General features: G+C 46.8%; 1 protein-coding gene across 3 annotated transcripts in view; it reads left to right on the top strand.

Annotated features, from left to right (window-relative positions):
- The window catches only part of RASL10B (RAS like family 10 member B), a 98,485-nt gene that overhangs the window by 44,053 nt on the left and 30,967 nt on the right, over positions 1-23,465 (top strand). The gene's annotated exons all lie outside the window — the stretch shown is intronic.

The following is a 23,465-nucleotide window of genomic DNA, read 5'->3' as shown; positions in this document are numbered from 1 at the left end:
TTGAGCCTATTGATGATATTGTATTACTGTCATTAGGTCAGTGATTTGTGTGGGGCTTCTACAGAGGAGGTTTGAAGCTTGCTTTCAGCTTTATAGGGACCAGCCACAAAGGGGAATATTTACTAACGTCTTCTTCCACTGCAAAACTGGGGCAAAAAGCAATGTTAAAAAAACAGCGACAAATGAATTAAATAAATCCCATTGAAAGCAATTGAGGCATTTCCTTTGATTAAATCTGGTGCAATTCTGTAGCCCCAGCTGTGGCTGAGAGATGTTACACTAGCAAATAGGGGAGGAGTGGCTCAGTGAGTAAGACACTGACTACAGTACTTTGTAAACAATGAAACCTAAGTTTGAATCAGAGGAATCTGGTTCAATTCCTGCTGTGAGCTTATTGTGACCTTGGGCAAGTCACTATGCCTCCAAATCATAGATTGTGAGCTCTATGGGGCAGGGCCTGTAATGTACCGTGCACTATACTGTAATTGTGAAGCACTTTGAATCCTATATGGTGAAAAGCGCTACTGTAAATGACATAAAGTTATTATAATTAACCTCCAATGAGACAGGAGAGACCAAAAAGCATAGTATACGTCCTTGAATGGGTTGTTGACTCTGTAGCTCAGGTCTGGTTATAGAAACATCTTGATTCAGTTGTTGTAAATTTTAATAAACGTTCAATTAATTTTACTTAGAGGTCCCATGGAGCAAACCTGCCGTGCTCTTTCCTCCTTCCAGATCACAGTGTACTTGAGAGTACCTGCAGGCCATACAAGCAAATAACTGAGCTGAATGTCACACTTCATAAGAACTTTCGCCTCAGTCATTCATTAGAAGCGACATTGGCCATTTTGTAATCCCAATGCACTGGCATACTGGTTACAATCTTGTAAAAGCAGGAGCGCTTTCTGTGAAAAGTCAAAGCGGGTTTGTTCCGGTGGACACCAAAGGAAGGAATTTATTTTTCTCCTTATGAGATATCATTGGATGATATGACTCTGGGGGATTTTGTTTGCCTTCCTCTGGATCAATAAGCAAGTATAGACATAGGATAAAGTATCTGTTGTCTAAATTTTGCTTAGGTTGAACTTGATGGACGTACGTCTTTTTTCAACCTCATCTACTACGTAACTATGTAACTATGAATGTACCCATCAACATACCCATAACCATTAAAAAAAATATCCATAAACACCCCTGCTTATTGTGATGCCTTCATTGGGAAGGACAAGCCTTTGCTTTCCAATGTGTGTTGTGTGCATTCATAGAAAGAGATGCAATTGGGTAACTCAGCGTACAAACGGAAACTAGTTTTAAATATTTTTTTTTTTTTAAACCTTGGCAGTAAAAGGGTTAAGAGTTATCTGCTTATGAGCTGTGTTACAGAACAGAAAGGAGGCGTGCGACGGAGGGGAGGAGGTTTGTGCAGAGCGAAATGATTGGGTAAAGGTAGATAATCCTTTGGAATTTATCAAGCAGATTGTACTAACGTCATGCAGACTGCGAGAAATGCATTTTCCATCTTTTATCCTCTGCATCTAACGTCACAAACTATTTTTGATCAAGCTTAATACATTTTCTCATTTTCTGAAGTGGACAAGCTTTACTCCATCTCAGAGCTGCCAGTTTATTCGATCGCCAAGAAATGGAGAAAAATTACATCAATATCCTAACAGATTTGAGGCAAATTTTTGTGTCAAGTAACTCGCAATGTGTATGTTATTTCTTATATAACCATTTCCCGTTTGGCCTATTGATCCTAGGGAATCAAAAATTTGGGGATCCAAAATAGAGGCAAGGTTTCTTGATATACTTTTATACACTGACATTATCAGACACTTCTTTTTATTTTAGTATCTTTTTACATTTCAGAATAACCGGCCTGTTGGCATGATACAGCCACCTCCATGCAATCAGTATGTACTGTACATATGCAAAGTCCATTCACTGAGTCTTTAACAGTCCCGTTAAACTGAAACTAAATAAGGCCCTCTTGTGTGAAACTTCTATTCTTCAAATGTTCAAACAATAACCTAGATCTGCGAGTGTGTGCGTATGTGTCAGATGTTAATGCTGGCTCGATTTTAACAGTAGTGCTGGTGAAAACTATGGGTAAGGAGAGTACACATGTTATTTAATGGGTTGTGTGTGTGTGTGTGTATATATATGTATGTGTATATGTTGTGATGCCCACACCACGTTGCCGTCTCTTTTGTCCCAATTTAAGGCCGGAAACACTGTATTTTCTTTGAAGGGGTTTATTTACAGGGATGAAATCATACAACAGGCCCACAGTCCCTTTAAGAAAACCCAAATAATAAAATCAAATCCTATTCCCGTTAGGGAAACTAACTGACTTTTCTTCAGCCCTCCCTACAGACCGCTGGCCAACTATACTGGTTCCCAGCTAAAACATGCCCTGGCATATACCAATATAATACAGTCGTTGCATAGAATAATAAGGGTTTTGCTTATCTTTAGTCCTCATGGAGCAGACGTCACTGCTTCAGCACAGCCTTGTCGTCCTTTCCTTCTTAGGGGAACTCAGCCCCACGTCAGTTCAGAGAAACTCTCCTCTGTATCACTCTTCTCTGTCCCCCTTCTCTGGGAACAGCTGTGTCAGTCCCTGGCAGCAATCTCTCACTCTTTCTGTGGCAGCATGGCATCACCCTGTGTTTGCCTTAAACACTTCCTTATTCACTGAGGGAGTCCATCCTGATTAATTAGTCAGCAGGTGAACAGCCATTCCAGAGAGGATTAACTCTGTGTGAGCTGGAAAGCACACTAACTGCACTGTTCCAGCAGCTAGAGATACCTGATAGTATCACATATACTCCCCCCTGCGAAACATTGTTCTGTGAAGCGGCCCGTGCAGTTCATGGAAATGTACCTCCAACTTCTTCCTCGTGCTCAGAGTCTCCTTTATATCCTTGTCTTCATGGACATTGGTTTCCCTGGCATCCAGACGCTTGGGCACGGCCAATGCCTTTTCCTGTAGTGGAGACACTTGTGCATTCCGGTTCCGCAGAGCCTGACTCTGTTTGAACTCTACGACCCTCTTTTTCTCAGACTCCTTCTCAAGGGTCTTCTTCATATTAGGAACCTCCTGCTGGGCAGCAATAGAGTCCAACGTAGCACCCCGCTCAGTCTTCAGAGCCTTGGGCTCCTGGCACAGGTCATGCTTTTGTTTTGCTGTCATCTTGCGGCCAACACGCTCAGACTCTTGGTCCTTTCTCAAGTCTTGAAGCTGTCCTGCATTTCTTTTTCTACTCAGTGATTCCACATCTCTCGGCTGATTCAGCGCAAGTCTTAGACCCGTTTCCCTTTTTTAATTTCTGGCCTGCAGCTGTCGGTACTCCTCCCGGACCTTGACCAGCTCCTGATGCAGCTGGGTCCTCTCATTTTCTGTGTGGTCCAGCAGCTTGTGGGCATTGGCCATCTCGCTTTTATAGCGCAGTGTCAGGTCAGCCACTTGACGGAAGAACACCTCCTCGCTCTCTTCCTTTTTGGAAAGCTGTATCTTGAGCTCAGACACCCGTGTCTGCAGTTCTGCAATTGGATCCCGCAAGACTCCTCTCAGGGCCTTCATCTCTTCCCGGTGCTTGCTCTGAGTTTGCGTCAGCGCATCCTTTAGATTTTGGACCTCTGCAGTTTTTCCCACTAAGATCGCTGCTGCTTCTGTTTTTCATGCCTCTTTCTCCTGGATATACTGACTTTTGGGGATGGAGCAGCCTCTCTGTTTCTCCAGCTTGAGGTTGTCCTCCTTCAGAGTTGTGAGTTGCTGGAACGTGAGTTCAGTTATCTGCTTTAGCTCTAGACTTTTCTGCAAGTTTAATTCTGTAACCCTTTTATCCAACTTTAACTTTTCAGACTCCAAGGTTTTGAAGTTCTGTGTTTTTTTGTATTCTGCTTCCAGTGATGCTCAGGTAAGGCTCAGGGTGTCCTTCAGCTCCTCATGCTGCTCGGTGGGTATCCACTGGGTACTCAGTCGCTCCTGTAGTACTTGCTGCTTTACTTTACCCAGCTCTGTTTTTAACGTGTAGGCCTCTCGCTGAGAAAGTTCTAGCTTGGTGATGAGGTGTTGAACGTCTTGTTGGGACACCTCGTAGAACCGTTTCCAGTCAACACTCTTTTTGTCTGACTCACTTGGCTTTCTACTTATGGCGGTATCGGTAGCATTTGTCATACCAAGGCTAGTAATCACTCGTGTGACTATTGCGCCAAGTGCTCTATGCTGTAGTTCAGCTCTGGTCTTTTCTGACCCCACGAGGTAAATTTCCTGCTGCTTCTGTTGCACACGGAGGCTGTCCTTTATGTATGGCCACATAGGTTCCTCCTCCTCTTCTTAACTGCAAGGACTGTGTTTAACCGTAGAAACCCAGTGCGAATAATGCCTCACAGAAAGGTTACATTCCATTTGCTCCACTTTCCGAGGGCAAACTGCGGCCACATGTCCAAGCTCATGGCATTTGTAGCACTCTGTATACTTTCCAAAATTGAGTCTGGGTTTTGTCTCCAGTCTACTGGGAATAATGGGACCAGAGTCCCTCTTAGGTGTTGTGGGACTTCCCACTCCTTTATGCAAGTCTATGATTCCTTGGGAACTGTTATTCTGAGGAACAGTCTTATCGGATCTCCTGACGCGCAGGAAGCGAGAACCGGAAAACTCATCTGGACTTGAACTCCTGAACATCTCCTCGGCAGTCAAGTAACGTTCGACTAAGGCGACCAACTGTTAAGCGTCTTTGGGGTCACTCTGGCTCACCCACTTCTGGATGGTGCGGGGAAGACCCCTCAGGAACAGGTCTATAACAGCTCTTTCGACAACTGCAGCAGTGATACATACCTCAGGCTGGAGCCACTTCCTTGCAGAGTGTATAAGGTCGTAGAGTTGTGAGCGGGGTGTCTTCTCTGTATCGTAACGCCAGGAATGGAACCGTTGGGCCCGAACCGCGAGGGTGACCCCTCGACGTGCCATAATCTCCGCCTTCAGGGTGTTATAGTCTTTAGCTTGCTCTGGCTCTGTCATAATAGGCTTTTTGTGAGTCACCTACCAGGAAGGGAACAATTATTCCAGCCTACTGCTCAGCTGGTCACCCTTCACGTACCGCGGTGCGCTCGAAAATTGACAGGTATGCCTCAACGTCATCGTCCATCGTCATTTTTTGAATGAGGTGCGATTTTACCTGGTGAGTGACCTGTGGGGCCCCGCTAGTCTGGGCGGTAATTCTCTCTCCCAACACTCAGAGCTCCTGGTGTAAAGCGAAGTTGTGCCTCGTGTTGCTCTTCTATTAGCGTCTGATGTAGGGACAGCGCCATCTGCTGTACTAACAACGCAGTACTTTCAGTTTGTGACTTTGTCATCTGCTGTAAATTCTCATTATGGGATTTTGACATCTGCTGTACCAACGATGCAGTATCCTCTTGGGTCTTTGCCAATTGCTGCAAACCCTGCACTAGGATACCAGTATTTTCTGTTTGTCTGTGCTGAAGCGTGGACAGAAATTCCTCCATTTTCTACCTTCAGGTGTATTCTTCACCTTGCCCTATTGGAGCGCTATTTCCTCAATTCTTCATACCAGACGGGGCAGACTTTACACTTAGCACTTGCTTATCGCGTTATCTTTACACAGCACACCAATCCTTTCACTTTCTTCTGAAAAAAATTGTTTTTCTGCTTGAGTTCAGCACCTTAACATATCTTCATCTACTGACCTCTGGGTGCTATTGCATCCATACTTCACACATTCTCTGTGTATGCTGTAAGCAAAACTGGTCATACACAGTGGGACAGACTTTGCTTGCTTTTCACTTCAGTTGGGCGGCCATTTTAAATACCCGCATTTATTTTCAAACCCACAGTTTCCGCTGCTCAGTGCCTTTTGGGCTGCCCGCATTAAACTCCACCATATTGTGATGCCCACACCGCCGTCTCTTTTGTCCCAATTTAAGGCTGGAAACACTGTATTTTCTATGCAAATAACAAAATCAAATCCTATTCCCGTTAGAGAAACTAACTGACTTTTCTTCAGCCCTCTCTAAAAACCGCTGGCCAACTATACTGGTTCCCAGCTAAAACATGCCCTGGCATATACCAATATAATACAGTCTTTGCATAGAATAATAAGGGTTTTGTTTATATTTAGTCCTTATGGAGCAGACGTCACTTTCCTTCTTAGGGGAACCCAGCCCCACGTGAGTTCAGAGAAACTCTCCTCTGTGTCACTCTCTTCTCTGTCCCCCTTCTCTGTGAATAGCTTTGTCAGTCTCTGGCAGCAATCTCTCGCTCTCTCTGTGGCAGCATGGCATCACCCTGTATTTGCCTTAAACACTTCCTTATTCACTGAGGGAGTCCATCCTGATTAATTAGTCAGCAGGTGAACAGCCATTCCAGAGAGGATTAACTCTGTGTGAGCTGGAAAGCACACTTACTGCACTGATAGAGATACCTGATGGTATCACAATGTGTATATGTGTATATGTGTACAGTTGTGTGAAAAAGAAAGTACACCCTCTTTGAATTCTATGGTTGTACATATCAGAACATAACAACAATCATCTGTTCCTTTGCAGGTCTTAAAATTAGGTAAATACAACCTCAGATGAACAACAACACATGACATATTACACCGTGTCATGATTTATTTAACAAAAATAAAGCCAACATGGAGAAGCTGTGTGTGAAAAACTAAGTACACCCTTACTGCTTCCATAGGAATTAAGATGCTAAGTAGCAGACAGGTGCTGCTAATCAAATGCCCTTTATTAATTGATCATCCCAAGTGTGACCACCTCTATAAAAGCCAAAGTTTTAGGAGTTTGCTGGTCTGGAGCATTCAGGTGTGTGTTAACACAATGCCAAGGAGGAAATACATCAGCAATGATCTTAGAGAAGCAATTGTTGCTGCCCATCAATCTGGGAAGGGTTATAAGGCCATTTCCAAACAATTTAAAGTCCATCATTCTACAGTGAGAAAGATTATTCAAAAGTGGAAAACATTCAAGACAATTGCCAATCTTCCCAGGAGTGGACGTCCCAGCAAATTCACCCCAAGGTCAGACAGTGCAATACTCAGAGAAATTGCAAAAAAAACAAGAGTTACATCTCAGAATCTACAGGCCTCAGTTAGCATGTTAAATGTTAACGTTCATGACAGTACAATTAGAAAAAGACCGAACAAGTACGGTTTGTTTGGAAGGGTTGCCAGAAGAAAGCTCTTCTCTCTAAAACGAACATGGCAGCACGGCTTAGGTTTGCAAAGTTGCATCTGAACAAACCACAAGACTTCTGGAACAATATCCTTTGGACAGACGAGACCAAAGTGGAGATGTTTGGCCATAATGCACAGCGCCACGTTTGGCGAAAACCAAACACAGCATATCGGCACAAACACCTCATACCAACTGTCAAGCACGGTTGTGGATGATTTGGGCTTGTTTTGCAGCCACAGGACCTGGGAACCTTGCAGTCATTGAGTCGACCATGAACTCCTCTCTCTGTATACCAAAGTATTCTAGAGTCAAATGTGAGGCCATCTGTCCAACAGCTAAAGCTTGGCCGAAATTGGGTCATGCAGCAGGATAATGATCCCAAGCACACCAGAAAATCTACAACAGAATGGCTGAAAAAGAAAAGAATCACGGTGTTGCAATGGCCCAGTCAAAGACCAGACCTCAACACGATTGAAATGATGTGGCTGGACCATAAGAGAGCTGTGCATAAACAAATGCTCACAAACCTAAATGAACTGAAGCAACGTTGTAAAGAAGAGTGGGCTAAAATTCCTCCACAACGATGTGAGAGACTGATAAAGTCATACAGAAAACGATTACTTCAAGTTATTGCTGCTAAACGTGGTTCTACAAGCTATTGAATCATAAGGTGTACTTAGTTTTTCACACATGGCTTCTCCATTTTGGCTTTATTTTTGTTAAATAAATCATGACACGTGTAATATGTCATGTGTTGTTGTTCATCTGAGGTTGTATTTACCTAATTTTAGGACGTGCTAAGGAACAGGTGATTGTTATTATGTCCTGATATGTAAAACCACAGAATTCAAAACGGGAATCGGATACCGACACACGAGCACTTCGGTGGGATGGCACCAGGGCGCACGGCCCATGGGTGGCCCAGCAGCATACAATTCAGGGTAGGTTGTGCCATAGAGCAGTAGGGCCTGGTTGTCAGCGGAAACAGGCACCGGACCACTGGGTCATCCGGGCTTGATGGGCAGAGCACACGAGCCCATGATATGCGCTGCTGTAGAACTTGTAAGGGCCACACCGGTTGGTGTGGAGGCCTGGGCAATAGGTGCAAACAGAGCGGGAGCCTCAGGGCTGGCAGGCCGCATGTAGAGGGCCTCACAGTGCTGACACCGCGCACTGAGGCTGGCATTGCCTCCGGGTAGCTGGTAGTGTGAGCAGATGCACAGCAGATGTGTCTCACCATTCACCCGGACGACAAGATAACCTTCAGGGAGATGGTACAGTAGTTCGTATTCTCCAGGTCATCCATAGCCATGCTGGTAGCCATTGAGGTAGTACAGCTCAACCCCGTTATAGCACGATCCTCAAGGGGGAGACGCTGGTGTAGCCCTGGTATGTGTACAATAAAGTTTTTTGAAGAGACATCCGGGAGCCTTCTTTCAGACATGCGCAGTTGCGCCGAACTTCCACCATTTTCCACACTCACAGCACACTGCAAACACTCACAGCACACTGCACACACTCAGCAGACACAACACACTGCACACACTCACAACACACTGCACACACTCACAACACACTGCACACACTCACAACACACTCACAGCACACACAACACATTCACAGCACACACAACACACACACAACACACACTCACAGCTCGCTCACAGCCCCCCACCCCCTCGCCCCCTCTACCTCCCTACCTTTGGTGTTAGCTGCTGGGGGATCGGAGCATGGCTGGCGGGGGGGAGGGGGGAATCGGAGTGTGGCTGGCGGGGGTGGGGGAACCGGTGTGGAGCTGCTGGGTGAAGTGAGGTTGCTGGGGGAAGTGCGAGGGGACATGTAGGGCCCCCTCCTCTCCCCTCCTCCCTATTGGGCGCGGTGACCATTTTTTTTAAAATTAGCGTGACCCCGGTTATAGCGCGGTTGGATCGGGTGGCCCCCCGAGGACCGCGCTATAACGGGGTTGAGCTGTTTGTCATCCAATTGTTTTTCACCCTCTAACCCTATTCTACTGCGCTATGGAATATGTTGGTGCGTTATAAATAAATTATAATAATAATCAATAATAATAGTAATGTCAACACTGGGGTAGACACACTGGCCCTCCCAGAAACCTAGGAACAAGTTGGTATTGCACCGAACCTAGGAACAAGTTGGTATTGCACCGAACCTAGGAACAAGTTGGTATTGCACCGAACCTAGGAACAAGTTGGTATTGCACCGAACCTAGGAACAAGTTGGTATTGCACCGAACCTAGGAACAAGTTGGTATTGCACCGAACCTAGGAACAAGTTGGTATTGCACCGAACCTAGGAACAAGTTGGTATTGCACCGAACCTAGGAACATGTTGGTATTGCACCGAACCTAGGAACAAGTTGGTATTGCACCGAACCTAGGAACAAGTTGGTATTGCACCGAACCTAGGAACAAGTTGGTATTGCACCGAACCTAGGAACAAGTTGGTATTGCACCGAACCTAGGAACAAGTTGGCATTCTGTCATTACAGGAAATAAATGATGATAATCAAACAAAGTGGTTTTCTATCAAATAATATAAACTTACATAAAAATTAATTGTGCAAAATATTAAACTCCAAGTTGCACTTTACGTGATAGCTAAAATATTCTATTGATTTTACTCTTTGTTGATGTTTAATTGAAGAAAACCATGAATTAACATGTATCCGTTTGTGCATGTTTGTCCTCACCTGTATGTAACTTTTCATGTTTTTGTAATATGCATGACTCTGTAATCTAATAAACGATAATAATATAACTCTCCTGCCCTCTGATATCACTTAATCTAAGAATGACATTACCGAGGACGTGTATTTAGACAGGTCACACATTTCTGTAAGTAACCATCTGCATATTTGGACACATTTTCTGTTAAAGACCATTGACTCGATACATACAAATCGGGCGCCGAGGTGGGTCCGTGGGGCATTTATGGACCTTTGGGAGAAAGTTAAAAAAAAAACTGGAATTTGTGGATTAAGTGGAAGCAAATAATCAATCATTTTAGATACGAGCCCATCCTTCGCTGCTTCTTTAATTAATTGTGTAAATTCAATACTATATTCTTTGGTTGGGTTGCATTTCAAATTAACACGGCAATTTTCATCCCTCAGTTGTTGCATAGCTTAATTCTTCAATATTCCATGGTTGTTAACCATATTACTTCTGCGGGTTTGAGAATCATGTGTCCTTTTTTTCAGTATGCTTTGAATTCTACATATTGTTTATTAAAAATATGTATGTGTATATATATATATATATATATATATATATATATATATATATATATATATATATATATATTTATTTTTTTTTAAATCTGCCAAACTAGGTAGTAAGTGCCGCCAACAGCTTTATTAGCGCAAGATTGGCACACATAAATCTCATTTTAAATTGCGCTTTTCTTGACTATGTACAAACTGGAAATTTCTCGACTCGCGTCTTCTGTGTCAAAAAATGAGTTACAGTACATTTTATGGGGCCGCACAGAAATGGACAGGACTAGGCGTACAAATGTAAATGGCATGTACAAAAAACAAATGTTTCGGTGTGCGAGAACAAGTAGAAAGTGTGTCAAAAGCGGCGTCACGTTCAACTTGGTGTAAAGCCTTTAAAGTCTGCCAATAGTGTTCACGCAGAATCAAGTTGCTATGTATCAACCAAAATTTATTATATAGATTATATAGATTAACAAACTGTATGGCTATTATAAATAATATTACACTAATAATTGATATTTACAAACACTAGTTTTAAATCACACAATTCTGTTTTACCGGTAATTTAAAGGGTATCAATCGGTTGGTTATTCAACATGACGCAACGTGTCAAAATTCCTTTAAAACCTCTCATTCTGCATCATGTCTGAAGCAGTGATATACACAACACATATTTTATGAAGGTTTGAACTACTTTTTAGCACAAAAATGTTGATGCACAAAAAAAAAAATTCTTTATGATCTTAGTAGTGTATTTCTGAAGATGTCATCTTATGGTCAGTAGGTCTTTTTTTCACCCTGTACAAGTACTGTAGTTCTGCTAGGTTAATCTGCTGGCACACAGGATATCATACTGTATATTTAATGCAGTTGAATTCTTGCTGAGAAAGCTCACTGAATAATAGATCCTCCCATAAATTACTTGTTCGTTTTTTTTTTTTAATTTAATTTAAGTAAGGTTTCAAATGTAACCTGAATTTAAACAAGTCAGAGCTCAGCGGCGGACGGTCACTGGGGGGCGGCCGGGAGGGTTTGGATCCCCCCCCCTTCAGTTAGGTGGCGACGGCTCACTGGGGGGGCGTGCGTGAGGGCTGTAATCCCCCCCCCTTCAGAGCTCAGCGCCGGTGGCTCACTGGGGGGGCTAGCGGTAGGGTAGTGATTTCCCCCCCTTCAGAGTGGGAGGCAGTGATTTTGGCAGTGACTGGGTGGGTGGGAGTGACTTGGTGCGTGGGTGGGCGTGACTGGGTGTGTGGCAGTGACTGGGTGGGTGGGAGTGACTTGGTGCGTGGGTGGGCGTGACTGGGTGTGTGGCAGTGACTGGGTGGGTGGGTTAGCAGTGACTGGGTTGGTGGTAGGCACTGGGTGGGTGGCTGGGTTAGCAGTGACTTGGTGGGTGTGTTGGCAGTGACTGGGTGGGTGGGTTGGTTATGTTGGCAGTGACTGGGTGTGTGTAAGTGACTGGGTGGGTGTAAGTGACTGGGTGGGTGCAAGTGACTGGGTGGGTGCAATTGACTTTTGTGACTGGGTGGGTTGGCAGTGACTGGGTGGGAGTGGGTGGGTTGGCAGTGACTGGGTGGGTGGGCTGGCAGTGAATAGGTTGGTTTGGCAGTGACTGGGTGGGTGGTTTGGCAGTGATTTGGTGGGTGGGTGGTTTGGCAGTGACTTGGTGGGTGAGTGGTTTGGCAGTGACTTGGTGGTTTGGCAGTGACACTTGATTTGGCAGTGACTGGGTGGGTGGTTTGGCGGTGAGTGGGTGGGTGGTTTGGCAGTGATTGGGTGGGTGGGTTGGCAGTGATTGGGTGGGTGGGTTGGCAGTGACTGGGTGGGTTGGCAGTGACTGGGTGGGTTGGCAGTGACTGGGTAAGTGGTGGGTTGGCAGTGACTGGGTGGGTGATATGGCAGTGACTGGGTAAGTGGTGGGTTGGCAGTGACTGGGTGGGTGGTTTGGCAGTGACTGGGTGGGTGGTTTGGCAGTGACTTGGTGGGTGGGTGGTTTGGCAGTGACTGGGTGGGTGGTTTGGCAGTGACTGGGTGAGTGGGTGGGTGGTTGTTTTGGCAGTGACTGGGTGGGTGGGTTGGCAGTGACTGGGTGGGTTGGCAGTGACTGGGTAAGTGGGTGGGTTGGCAGTGACTGGGTGGGTGGGTTGGCACTGGTTGGGTGGTTTGGCAGTGACTTGGTGGGTGGTTTGGCAGTGACTGGGTGGTTGGTGTGGCAGTGAAACTTGGTTTGGCAGTGACTGGGTGGGTGGTTTGGCAGTGACTTTTGGCAGTGACTGGGTGAGTGGGTGGGTGGTTTGGCAGTGACTGTTTTTGGCAGTGACTGGGTGGGTTGGCAGTGACTGTGTAAGTGGGTGGTTTGGCAGTGAGTGAGTGGGTGGGTTGGCAGTGATTTGGCAGTAACTGGGTGTGTGGGTTGGCGGTTTGTGTCAGGAGGGGGGGAAGCGAGAGAGGCGACGTGCGCACAGGGGAAGCGGTCTTGGCGCTTCCTTTCCATCCCACGTTGGGATAGGGGGGGGTGGAGCATGGGGGGGGGGGAAATCGAGAGTGCCGGTCTGCGTGCGGGGGAAGTGGTCTTGGCGCTTCCCCTCCATCTCATGTTGGGAGCGGGGGATAACCTGGGGGGGGACACGGGAGGGTGGAGGGTCTGAGTCGGCTGGAGGTGCGGTGCGGCTCAGGATGCGGTGTGTGGCTCTGTGAGGAGGCTGTGAGGGCGTGTGTATGACGTCACCCCACCCCGCAGGCCAATCACAGCATGAACCGCCGCCAACCACGTGAGCCCCCGCAACCAATGAGCAACCTTACAAACCCACACACAGCCAAACGTTCAGTTTTATATATATATAAATACATATATATAGATATGTATGTGTGTGTGTGTATATATATATATATATATATATATATATATATATATATATATATATATATATATATATATATATATATATAAAAAACATAATACTGAGTTAAGTTATGGTGAGTAAAAAAAGTGACAAAAACCCTCCACAGGAAAGCAAATATGCAAATATAGCTGTATACTCACCATAACTTAACTCAGTATTATGGTTTAGCCTATCCCATAGCCTCTCTTGCATTCCCAGTAAAATCAACCCCACACTGATGAGACCCATAAAGGTCGAAACAGCTATCTGTGGGTGGTTTTCTGGGTATGCACCTTAACCCTGGCTGTGCTCAAAGCTGTGACCATGCAGCAAGCTTAAGCCTATAGGGAACCATGTTAAAAATGGTTATTGAGGCAAAAAGTGACACTGTGTGCTCATTTGCATGTCATTTCCCAGAATCCCTTGCTGCAGTGGAAGTGCTGTATGCTGGGTGATAATGGGGAAAGGCGGGGTTGCAGACCTGCCTAAGACATGCAGATGAGCATACAGCTATATTTGCATATATATATATATATATATATATACAGTGCTTGACAAATCACCCAAAAATCTACTCGCCGAACCAAAAAATCTACTCGCCACCTAGTTCCGCCCCTAGTCCCGCCCCCAACCCCGCCCCTAGTCCCGCCCCCGCTTTTAAAATAATACATAAATAAAATGAATTGAATAAATTCCTAGTAAGAACATTCGTTTTTGACATAAGTTTATTTATAGTATTACATTATACTACAATTGGTCCTTGTTACGTGTGTTAGTGTGTTAGTGTGTGTGTGTGTGTGTGTGTGTGTGTGTGTGTGTGTGTGTGTGTGTGTGTGTGTGTGTGTGTGTGTGTGTGTGTGTGTGTGTGTGTGTGTGTGTGTGTGTGTGTGTGTGTGTGTGTGTGTGTGAGATTGAGTGTGTGTATGTGTGTGTGTATAAATGTCGGATCTAGAAAAAAAAGCCAGATGTGAATGACTAGTTTCCTGAACCCATTAACCAGTGTCTGGACGTCCCCGCTTCACAAATCTAAAGCAGCAATCCCGCCTGGGATCTTACCTGATCCGCAGTCCCTCAATGCCCAGGTACCCTCATTCCCGCAATGTTATACATTGGAGGGGAGATGTTCCCTACCTGTCTTCTGGGTTAGGGGGGATTCCGATGTCTCCCGTGTGAGTCAGATCTGGAAGAAAGCAGTATAAGTTATGTTAGTATAGTATAGGGCAGTTAAGATATATAGGGTAAGTAAGATATCCAGATCGAGAGTGTGAGGCAGAGAGAGTGTGAGACAGAGACAGAGAGGGGAGAGAGACAGAGAGGGGAGAGAGACAGAGAGGGGAGAGAGACAGAGAGGGGAGAGAGACAGAGAGGGGAGACAGAGAGGGGAGAGAGAGAGACAGAGAGGGGAGAGAGAGAGACAGAGAGGGGAGAGAGAGAGAGACAGAGAGGGGAGAGAGAGAGACAGAGAGGGGAGAGAGAGAGACAGAGAGGGGAGAGAGAGACAGAGAGGGGAGAGGGAGACAGAGAGGGGAGAGGGAGACAGAGAGGGGAGAGGGAGACAGAGAGGCGAGAGGGAGACAGAGAGGCGAGAGGGAGACAGAGAGGCGAGAGGGAGACAGAGAGGCGAGAGGGAGACAGAGAGGCGAGAGACAAAGAGACAGAGAGAGGAGAGCCAGAGAGGGGAGAGACAGAGAGACAGAGAGGGGAGAGACAGAGAGGGGAGAGACAGAGAGGGGAGTGACAGAGAGACAGAAGGGGGAGAGAGAGACAGAGAAGGGGAAGAGACGGGGGGGCAACTGACTGACCTGGGGGGGTAACTGAGTGGGGGGGGTAACTGACTGACTGGGGGGGGGGTGGGATGACTGACTTTGACTGACTGGGTGACTTTTGACTGACGGGGTGGGGGGGTGGGATGACTGACTTGGTGACTGGGTGGGGGGGGTGGGATGACTGACTTGGTGACTGGGTGGGGGGGGGTGGGATGACTGACTTTGTGACTGGGTGGGGGGGTGGGATGACTGACTTGGTGACTGGGTGGGGGGGGGTGGGATGACTGACTTGGTGACTGGGTGGGGGGGTGGGATGACTGACTTGGTGACTGGGTGGGGGGGTGGGATGACTGACTTGGTGACTGGGTGGGGGGGTGGGATGACTGACTTGGTGACTGGGTGGGGGGGTGGGATGACTGACTTGGTGACTGGGTGGGGGGGTGGGATGACTGACTTGGTGACTGGGTGGGGGGGTGGGATGACTGACTTGGTGACTGGGTGGGGGGGTGGGATGACTGACTTGGTGACTGGGTGGGGGGGTGGGATGACTGACTTGGTGACTGGGTGGGGGGGTGGGATGACTGACTTGGTGACTGGGTGGGGGGTGGGATGACTGACTTGGTGACTATGTGGGGGGGGTGGGATGACTGACTGGGTGGGGGGCTGGTATGACTGACACTATGACTGACTGGGGGACTTTTGACTGAATGGGTGACTGTGTGGGGGGAGGGGGGGTGACTGACTGGGTAACTGGGTGGGGGGTGACTGACTGAGTGGGGGGGTGGGATGACTGACTGGTGGAGGGGGGGGTGACTGACTGGGGGGTTACCTCTGGTGTCCTGCACACACACATTCTCTCTCTCCCATACACACACACAAACACACACACACACACACACACACACACTCTCAATCTCATACCCATACACACACACACAAACAATCTCTCTCTCCCATATACACACACACACACACAAACTCTCTCTCCCATACACACACACTCTCGATCTCTCTCTCATACACACACACACACCACACACACACTACTTCCTCCCGCCCCGCGCGAGCACCGAGGGGAGAGAATCACCGGCAACTGCAATATCTTCAGACCCGCGCGGGCAGCGGGAACACAGGAGGGGAGGGAGGGAAGTAACACCCCAGCCACCTCAGTATATTCAGACCCGCGCGGGCAGCGGGAACACAGGAGGGGAGGGAGGGAAGTAACACCCCAGCCACCTCAGTATATTCAGACCCGCGCGGGCAGCGGGAACACAGGAGGGGAGGGGAGGGGTGGGGAAGAAACAACCCGGCTACTATAGCATTTGACCCGCGCGTGCAGCGGGAACACAGGAGGGGAGGGAAGAAACACCCCGGCTACCTCAGTATATTCAGACCCGCGCGGAAGGAAGAAACATCCCGGCTACCTCAGTATATTCAGGCCCGCGCGGGCAGCGGGAACACCGGAAGGGAGGGAAGAAACACCCCGGCTACCTCAGTATATTCAGACCCGCGCGGGCAGCGGGAACACAGGAGGGGGGGGAGGCAAACACCCCGGCTTTTACAGTATGTTCAGACCCGCGCGGGCAGCGGGAGCACCGGAGAGAGGGGGAAGGATGTATTAGTGTATACAGTATATAAATATTTAAAGTGCATTAAATTCCCCCCACCTGAAGCATCTGTCCAAACTCCTCCATGACCGGATCAGTAAATTGTAAATTATAGGAGCTGACACAATTATACAGCAGGATATGAGGAGGAGGAGCAGCAGCAGATGCGCACGAACGCACTCACTCAACCCCTCCCCCCCCATTACTTACCCATGCAGAAAGGGCGGTTTGAAGTCCTGGCAACTCCATCTCACGTCACAGCCAATCAGCTACGATTTTTTTTTTTTCAAATTTTTTTTTTCTGAACAGGGGATTTTTTTTTTTGCAGAGCAGGGGAAAGGTTACTGGCCACGAGCCAATATCCGATCGCAGCTGGCGAGTTGGCGACCGGGTTTGTCGAGCACTGTATTATATATATATATATATATATATATATATATATATATATATATATATATATATATATATATATATATATATATATATATATATATATAAAGCAGAATATAGCCGTGTTAGTCCAGTTGCGATAGTGCAGAATAAATGAGTTCTTCAGTATTCGGTGATACCTTTTTTATTGGACTAACAATTTATGTCATAGGACAAGCTTTCGAGAGTTATCCTCTCTTCTTCAGGTCAGGCAATACTGATATACAAAGGGTTCAATGGCTAAAACAGTGTGGAGAGAGGAAAAAAAAACACAACAGATATTTACTGTAGATAAGGTATGGTGTTAAGTGTTTGAAGCCAGGGGACAGTGTCAAAGAAAGGTGGGGAGGGGGAGGGATACTGGGGGGGAGAGAAAGTGTGGATAAGAATAGAGGCAAGCAGGATAATTACAAGCAATTTTGATAGGGTGTGAGAAAACCCATGTCCGCATTAAGTCCTTTGGTTTTGGTGTCAAAGAGTCTTATCATTCTGAGTTCAAATGTTTTCCGTTCTTGGGTGCTTTTAAACATTCCATTGAGGATTTAGATTTTTAGATCATTTATGGAATGATCTGGTTGTGAGAAGTGATGTCCCACAGGTGAGCAGTATCTTCCTTCTTCGTGATGGAGTATAGAGTGTCTGTGCATATTCATTCTTCCTTGTAATTTTTGGCTGGTTTCCCCAATGTAGCAACCTTGGTGTGACCAAGTTGACCAAATGTGACCAAGGTTGCTACATTGGGGAAACCAGCCAATCGCCCGCGACGCACTGACGTCAATGTCATGGCGCCGACGTCACGGCGCCGTGACGTTGACGCTGCTGTGCTGTGATTGGAGGTTTTCAGCCGACAGCGCGCTGAAAAACAGCTTGGCGCTCGGCTGAAACCTCCAACTCTTCAGCACGCCTGCGGACGCTCGCGTGAGCCCCCTCTCAAGGCATCCTCATTGAGGATGCAGGGGCTCAGCGCGGAGCGTCCGCACGCCTCAGCACGGCTGGTCCATCTATGGACGCAGCCTTAGAGTTTACTCACGCGGAGAGGAGCGGAGTCATCACACTGACGGGACATGGTTTGTTATTTTAGGGAACAGCTCATCACTTGTCTGCAGTCCCGTCGACTCACACTGTGTTATTGGCCTTATTACGTTTCGAAAGATCCTGCGAGACACTCCTTCGCAACTGCGAATGAAAGAAAAGAAAAAAGGAGGTGGGAGAAGTGTAGGCTGTGTAATATGTTTTTATATTATAATATTAGTGTATTATCTTTCAATAGTCAGTGGTGTACGTATGTACAGTGTGTATATCTTTATATAGTGCCCACAGCTGTACTCTGCGCTTTACACAAGAGAGTACCGTACCGGAAATTCTAAAAATACAATAAGTGCAATAATCAAGATCAGTCAATATGAATGGAAATCTCTGCCCCGGAGAGTTTATAATCCAAGTTTCTTTAACCCTTTTCACTGTCAGAGGGGCCCAGCAATGCATTGCAAGTCTATCTTGCAGTAAAATAATTACATAGTCACAGTTCAGACAGATAAAGAGTATAAACCTTTTCAACCTCGCAAAATCTTTACAGTGAGATTTCATAGAAAAATGCTGGAAATGTGATCACCTTGCATTAGTTTAAGGGAACATTTTTCAGGGAGAAAGAAAAGTAATGCATTTTTAGCAAATTGTGACGGAGTCTCTTTAATAGATGATGTTGGTCATTATTGATGTGTTTTATGACCAAATGCTCAGGGGTTTATGTAGTTAGACATTTCCATGTGTGGGTCTACAGGGATGATTTTATATGTGCTTACACACCCACACAGTGGTCATGTGATAGTACTAGTGAGTAGCAGTACCACAATTTATTTTTTGACCTACTGTACAAGTCAAGCGACCACAATTTTTTTGTATAGGGTGACCATATTTATCCCGGCAACAACCGGGACAAATGCCGCGCATGCGTGAATGGCGAACACTGACTGCACATGCGCGGCTGGCAAATGCGCGATGTGCGCTTGCCGGCTGCGCATGCGCAGTCGTGTTTGGCAGCCGCTTACGCACATGCGCAATCGGAGCTTGCAAGCGCCGATCACGCATTCACAACCAGCGCCGATAACTGTGACAGTGGACAGAAAAGTTGGGACCCGGGACAAACGGCTATAAAGCGCGACATCTGGTCACCCTACACATTTACAGTAACACTTTCTTTTAAAAGAAAATGAAGAACTTCATTGGGCCATTGTTTTTTATGTATATTTGAATATTTGATTTATTTTTTTTCTTGCATTTATTGATGATTTTATTAGCTTCATATCTATATTCTTTAATCCGGGCAGTGCTGAAAAGCTGAGCAATACGGCAGGCATAAGCTTATAGGGATCCATTTTAAAATGGATGAGAAGTAAAGAGTGACTCACTGTGAATGCTCATGTGCAGGTCATTACCCAGAATCCCTGGCAGCAGTGGAAGCATCGTTTGCTAAGCGATAATGGGGGGGAAACAGGGTTGCAGACCTGTCTGAGACAGTGATAGACAAGTGATATATGTATTCTCAGTGGCAGACTAGCTGTCAGTGTGGGTTTTCGGAGTTACTGTAGCAGCGGTAGTTTTGTTTATTCATTGAAAGGTATCACAACTTACAAACAAATCTACACCTTGATATTGTTGCATGGGGAAAACAACACATTCCCGGAGGTTTCACTAAGTGGCATGTTGGTGGAATAATGTGTTGCATGTCCTGCATGTAGTAAAGTATCACGCTAAAAGTGCAAGGCTCTGCAGGCGTCTCTGTATGGTGCTATTCGAGTATTGCTGTGAAGTTTCTAAAAGTAGAGGTGTAACTACAGGTGCAGTGTAATATCACAGGTGTGAATAAAGTAACACCCTGCAGGTGTCCCCTTAGTAGTAAATGCTATAACATGTCAGTCCACGCTTGCCACCAAAATCCAATTAAATGCAACAGACCAACTGTTGTGTATTTGCTGCCTTTGATTCCGTGCTGCCTGTAATGAAATAATCTTGTTCCAAAGTTTACCGTGGACTTTGAGCTATGACTGAAAAGCTGTCACATCTCATTTTCAGGAACCTGAAATCCAATCCCATTCACTGCCAGCGAGGCAAATCTGAGCGTGTTCTAATCGCAGGAAGACGCAAGCTACATATAGTTTCAATCATTAGCAATATATAAGACCAGTGCTTCTAATAATACAAACAAAAAACAAAACAGGGATTTTTTTATTCATACTGTGAGGAAAATAAACGTAAACAAAAAGCGATATAAACACTTATCTGTCATGCGTGCACCGGTGTTTATTTTCTCCCCTCTCATTTTTTTTGCTTTTATATACTTGTATATATACTTGGCCTGTTTTTTCCCTTCGAAGGATAATTTATATATCCACTATTATCTTATCGAGTCCCGACACACTCGCTTGACGGAAGTTTTTATATCTCTTTTTGTTTACGTTTACTTTCCACACATTATGTGTCACGGGAGACACCTTTTATACCGGGATCATACACTACCGACACGCTTTATTGTGCATCGGCCAGATCCGCAAGCCGGGAGATTTCCCGGCTTGCTAGTGGCCGCCCCTCGGCGTGCGACGCGCGGTCACGCGTCTTCGGGAGCCTGCGCCCCCTGCACGCGCGTCCAGGGCTCCCCGAGGGAGCCCTGGTGTCCCGCGATGTGGGGGACAGCGGCAGGGGGTTCCGGCGGACCCAGCAGCGGTAGGGAGAGCGCCCCGATCGGAGGGCGCTCTTCCGCTGCTTCGGCGCGCGCCCGTCACCCTCGGGCGCGCGCCAGGCTACTGCTGCGGCCAAGAACGGGCAAATGCTCGAATAAACTTGGCCGCAGCAGTATGATTTGAGCAAAACAAGGAGGTAAAATAAATTGTAGTTTATTCCAGGAAAAGACATACACACAATGGTTCACAATATGTAATAGAAAACACCCTTAACTGGGATCTGTGCTAACAAACTAAACTTTCCTAGTCCAAATGGCTACAAAATTAAGTCAGTACAAGTCCTTTCCAATGACCGAGAGGTACTCACAAAAGTCCTGGAACTCAATTCGGCATGCAGTGCCAGCCGCGACTGCTATGTTCCGTTTTCAGAACTCGGCCCCTGAAAAGCGGGACTTAGAAAATGTCTTGCCTTGAAATCTCTAAAGCCGACTCGCGTCTATTTTTCTTAGAGCATCTTTTTGGGAACTTGAATTTGCCGCTGATGGTTTGGCGCTTACAATCTGAGGTCCTGATTGGCTGCTAGGTTTCTTATAGGTTTTGGAGTTCCATTCACGAAACACTACAGCCAATCAGCGCGTGGGAATTTCTCTGCCAGCCTATCACCGATTTGCCAGTACTCTGATGCCAGACGGGCACCGATTTCTATTCTGCTAAGGGGCATGCGCCAACCTGGCACCTCTGCTTCTTGGCATATTGAACTCCCTGCTGTGCCAGGCTCCTCAAAGTCTGGTGCTGGGCAAATGGTGGCCGGATAGCCCTTTGTTATACCAGGACGTGGGTATAACTCCAGTACCCCGCCTGTTCCAACACCTTGGCATCCCTGAGGCTTTCAAGTTCTGGGACCTGAACAGACACAGTGGCCCCACGCCTGGTGGCTGTAAGGAATCCGCTCCTGGGTTTTGCTGAAACCTTGTCCTTCCAGAACCTTGCAGCTTCTAGGAAACATTCCCTTGTACCTGGAATCAGAATCACCTGCTTCTGCAATTGGACTGCAGCCTGCTTCATGCTGCCTCCTGTGCAGCTCTCTCTCATTGGCTGTCTGTTCTATTTAACTCCTGCCCCGCCCACCAGGAAGTTGCTGGTCATAGACTTTCTAGTAACTGTGTTTGTCACAGCCTGTATTGGGCCTGCCTGGCCTTCTGGTCTTAGTTCTCTGTTACTGGCAGACGCCACCGCGCGGCTGCGGTTACACTGTAGCCTCAGTGTTTCTTCTCCTGTCTGCAGTACCTGTTCTCTGTTTTCTCTCCTGCAGAGGCCTGCATCGGTGCTTTTGGATACCTGCTGCATATTCTCCTTGTAGAGGCCTGCATCGTTGTTACCTGCTGCAATCTCCTGCTCCCGGTGGTCTCCACTACTCACAGCTGTACCCGACTAGGGGGTGCTGTTCTGTGCTGATGCACTGGATCCCCTATTCTCTCCTGCAGAAGCCTGCATCGGTGCTTCTGGATACCTGCTGCATACTCTCCTTGTAGAGGCCTGCATCGTTGTTCCTGGTACCTGCTGCAATCTCCTGCTTCCGGTGGTCTCCACTAGTCACAGCTGTACCCGGCTAGGGGGTGCTGTTTTGTGCTGACGCACTGGATCTCCTGTTCCTGTCTTCATTGGAGCACCTTCACCCAAGCGTCCTGTTGCCGAATCCCAGCATGGACATTGTTTACCCAGCCTTCTCCTATCCTGACCCCGGCTTGTCCACGGATTATCCTGCCTTCTCCAGCCCCGACCCTGCTACGTACGACCACGGAATTCGCAACCCGGATCAGGCTTCGTGGTCTAAGGTCGGTGTATATCTATCCCCACCTCAGCCCCGTGGTCCGGTCCAGGTTTGTGGTGAGCACGTACGTTACAGTGGCCAACTGGTCTCTCGGAACCCAGGACTTGGAAATCTCACAGTTCATATACAGGTTACAAGCATATATACCTATTAAATATAATCCTTTAATAAAATATACCTTTACACTGTTTCTTGTGCTAAAAATGTCTAAGTCCCCCTTTCTGGTGTCAGGGATAGAATAAGAAGATATACTCTCTACTCTTACTAGCCTTATCCCTGCCACACTGTAGAAACCTGACTTTACATTTGGCACACAAATAAAACCCTCACAGCTTTATCACATAGCTGGAGCACCCCCTGAACCCCTATACCAGGGTCAGGGTGACTTGGGCATGAACTTGGCATCCCCCCTAATACTAGGGACCCCTTTACCGTTCTGGGGATACCTTGATCCCCTATGCCCTGGTTACCTTTCTGGTCTGTGCTGAAGCATTTCCAGGGTAGGATTTTGACCGGACCACTGTGCTTCAATGGATCCGAGAATCGTACCTCATTCTCGGATACATCTTTGGGGTATCCCATAACTCGGGGACCCTGCTACATAGCCACAATCTGAAAATACTTTCTCCCCAAAACCCACCCTGAAACTCCTAGCCTAGCAATCTCTGCTTGCTGGCACTCCTGGAAAGGCAAAAACACAAAAATTATTTGTCGCATAATTTACGCACAGTCACACTAATGCATATACGACAGCCAGGTCCAAGTGCTGACACTCTAGGACCCCAAAACAGGTTCAGGGGTAACCAAGTGGGCTTAACCTTTA

The sequence above is a fragment of the Ascaphus truei genome, chromosome 3 (genome assembly GCF_040206685.1).
Source record: "Ascaphus truei isolate aAscTru1 chromosome 3, aAscTru1.hap1, whole genome shotgun sequence".
NCBI lineage: Eukaryota > Metazoa > Chordata > Amphibia > Anura > Ascaphidae > Ascaphus > Ascaphus truei.
This window is presented reverse-complemented; position numbering and strand designations above follow the sequence as displayed.